The following is a 3948-nucleotide window of genomic DNA, read 5'->3' as shown; positions in this document are numbered from 1 at the left end:
GCCTGAATTCCATCTCCGACATCTTGGTTATATCTGCATCCATTTGTAAATCTGCAGCATAAGTCATAATCTCTGAGTCTTTTCTGTTTTGGGGGCTCCTCCTCCTAGTCATTCTGTTGAGGGGTGTTTGAGGGAATGTATAGAGTCCAAATTATTGACCAGAACCCAAGCAAGATGCACCTGTTTTCTTGGGACCTTAGGGTTGCTGGCCTCTTGTTTTCCCAGCCTGTCTTCTGCGGGAGGGGCCTGCTGCGCTGTTACTCAGGCAACCCTGTTTGGGCGGAGTTGCCCTGCGCCCCTGTGGCGGGGGATGGGCTCAGTGGGAATCAGTCTTTGGGGCTTTTGTTCTCTGGCGCCTTTCCCTGGCGGCTTTCCGCGTCTCTTCCGCGAGTCAGAGCAGAAGAGACCGTTTCCCACCCTCTGCCTCAGAGCAGAGAGACCTCAATCTGTTCTTCAGTGAGCTCTCCAGGCCACACCGTCTCCGTTTCTGTCCCTGCTGCTATAAACCGCAGCGTCCTGGGTTGTACGCCCCTCCGCAGTGCTCCCAGTCCTGCCTCCAGGTCGGGGCACATCTCTGCCCTTTGTGCTTCTAAAACCGCCAGCCGCTCCCAGTTCGCGCGTGTGTGCGACCCCGCTGCTCTGGGTTCCGCCCCGGGGTCTGCCCTAGAGTCCTTTCCCCGCGCTACCGGTCTGCGAGTCTGTGCCTGTCCCCAGCTCACGAGGCTGTCGCTCACCGGCGGTGTAGGATCCCCACAGCCAGGCACCCTCCCACCGCCGTTTATCCTCCGATGTCTGCCCGCAGGATCACAGTTCCCCACTTTGTACCTCAAAACCAACCACCTGCGATATTCTCTTTGTAGAGATCCAGATCTTCTTATATCTCAGGCTGGTTTCGTGGGTACTCAGAGTGGTCTGGTAGATATCCAGCTCAATTCTGGGGACCAGTTGAAATAGGGTCCCCTACTCCTCCGCCATCTTTCCCCCCTCTATATATCTTATTTTATGAAATATTTTTCATGTCTGTTGCCCATTTTCTAATTGGATTTTTTTTTTTTTGTTTAGTTTTGAGAGTTCTTTATACAATCTAGATACAAATCCTTTGTCAGATATATGGTTTGCAAATATTTTGTCTCAGCTTGTAGCTTGCTTTTTTATCCCTGAACAGGGTCTTTCACAGAGCAAAAGTTTTAATTTTGGTAGAATCTCAATTTCCATTGTTTTCTTTAATGGATCATGCCTTTGGTGTCATCTGTAAGAACTCTTTCCCTAGCTCTACTTCCCTGTATTAGTTTCCACAAACTTGGTGACTTAAGGAAGAGAAAATTATTTTCACCTCCTACGAAGGCAGAAAATTCACAAATTATTTTTATGTATGCCATTTCCTGTCATCTCTCTTACTATAACACTTATTCTTAAGTTTTGCCCCCTTTTTCGGCTATTAGCTTTGTTTCCTTGGGTGTAAATTCTTCTATTTGTTGAAGTTGTGGTCAGATTATGTCTGTTGGTACTTAGCCCCGTATCCACTTTTAAATAATCCCCTTTATTCCTGAAGCTGTGGGTCTGAAATGACAGATCCTAGACTCCCTTGCTGAAAGGGCTCCAGTGAGATTCTGCAGAGGGGAGACAGTTGTGTAAGATCAAAAGGGGTAAAGGGAGAAGCTACTGTGTTTCTGGCCATGTCCCTGGCGGTGTCAGCGGCCCTGGCTGCTCTTTGGTACAGTCGTGGAGCCTCTAGCAGGGACAGACACCGAGTGTAGGCTTACAGGCTATGACCCAGTGACAGAGGCCTTTTCCTGATCTCTGGGCAACACCATCTCCTTTCCTTTGCTTCTCCAGCATTTCCAAAATTATTGTGGGAAGTTCTTCAACTCAAACAGTATTGGATAGCAGGGGTGGTCCCAGGACAGAGGTTCTCAAAGATATGAATCTAGGATTGCTTATCGGAACTGGGCTCCTTGCCAATGGAAGTGCATTACTAGTAGTCCAAAGCATGAGTGGCAAAACAGATACTTAAATTAGTATTTGAGGTTGCCTTGGATGAAGTGCAATTATAGCCAACTCTTTTTCCTTTTATAGCCAAGAGGCTTTCCTTTCTTGCCATTTGTAGGGATTTGGGGATGGAGCAGAAGGCTGCAGGGTGTGCTTGCTCTGCCGTCTTGCTCCAATATTCTGGATTATTTTTCAAAATCTAGTGATTATGCTACATTATTTCAATTAAGATTATGTTTTAAAAATCACAACTAAGCAAAAATACATGGCGATATTTAGCCACACTTATGGGAAACTTAGTCATGTGGCCTGCTGTTTTAATATCCCCATTCACCAGCTGACAGGGGATTGAACTGCGGCCTTCATACCCCGGAGGAAATGATCACATTTATTTGATTATTTCACTCTAGGTAGTAACAGTTCTGTCCTGGGAAAAAAGACGAGCCTCAAGGCACTCCTGGCTGAATGCTTTTCAGTTACACTCTCTAAGCCAGTATGCCAAGGAATTGCCTCTTTCCACACGGCGACCTTTGTGGCAGATGGCAGATTTCCCTGAGGTCTCAAAATGACAGGCTTTCACAATGTCACTGGCTGACAACCAGACCCAGCCCAGTCTTGGTGTGTTTTGGGGGCTAAAGTCATTCCACCTTGTGCAACAGTTAAAGCTTGCTGTAACCAGCAGTGTTCCCATAAAGTCAGGAGAAAACACTTTTTTTTTTTGCCAACCACAAAGCTACACTGGAGTGCAAATGTGAATCCTCGGGTCTCCCAGTCCATCAGGAGAAGTAAGAGACATGAGGTATTAGAAAGCATACTAGTTTTGTAGTCAGATCTGGGTTCAAATCTTAGATCTGTACCTTGGACAAGTCACTTAACCTCACTGAACTCCAGATGCTTTATTTGTAAAATACAAGACAGCCATAGCTAAAGAACATTTTTTATTGCCCAACTTGTACCAGATCATATTCTAGGGGCCAGGGGATACAACACAGACAGGCAAAGCACCTGTTCTCATGAAGTCCCCATCATAGTAAGGAGAGACCGATAGTAACACAAACCAAAAGTAAATAAGAAAATGCCACAATAAAAACAACACAGTGATGTAAGCTGATTGAAAGTAGCTGTAGTTTCTCTGTGTTTTCTCTTTGGTCCAACCTACCTGGTAAACGGTATTAAACCTTGTTTTCCCTGGCCCCTTATCTAAGCCAGTGGGCCCTTGGAAAGGGATTCATGACTCCAATCTCAAAGGCCTAATGTGACTTCTCCAGAAAATGTGCATATCACCCGAAGGCCAAGGCCTTATATCAGACTTTTACTTTACTTTGCTGTGGACTTTTAGGCTCTGTGTGGCCAGGAGAGGTGATATTTGGGGGCAGGCATATACTTGCCCGGCCTCTGTCTGAGAACATTTTGTTTCTGAACTTCTTATAGAAGCTATTGCTGGGATCTTGAGCCCTTGCTGGGGTCATGATTTAATGCCTCAGAATTTGTGGCTTGCAGGAACTAGCTCTGATCTTGAGTTTTCAAAAACAAAACATGGGTTTGCCAAGAAAGAGTACAAGGTGATGAAAGTTGCCATTTCAAGCCTCAGCCTTCTAGGAACACCTACATGGGTGGCAGCTGCCGGTCCTCCAGTTGCTCCCAGCACAGAGCTGGGTTCCCCAATAGATAGAGTAGGCAATATGCTTAAGGGTCTGGCAAAATGAGGGCTCACATACCCACAAAAAGTTAGCTTTTAAAGACTAATTTGGAATTTTAGAATCAGAAAATCTTGAGAGATGGTATTCTAATATCACATTTTATGGAAGTTTTCTGTTATGTCGAATTTGAATTACATAGTGTTGGGAGCTCCATAACTTTTTGGAATGCAGGGCCTCTAAAGGTCTTACTCTGGCTCGGCCCCACGCCACCCCAGGAGCTTCCTTTTGCCTCGGTTCTCAGAATTAACACACAAAGTCT

Source organism: Phoca vitulina, unplaced genomic scaffold, assembly GCF_004348235.1.
Source record: "Phoca vitulina isolate PV1807 unplaced genomic scaffold, GSC_HSeal_1.0 scaffold8, whole genome shotgun sequence".
NCBI classification, from domain to species: Eukaryota; Metazoa; Chordata; class Mammalia; order Carnivora; family Phocidae; genus Phoca; species Phoca vitulina.
The sequence above is the reverse complement of the archived record's forward strand: the minus strand, read 5'-3'. Positions refer to the sequence as shown.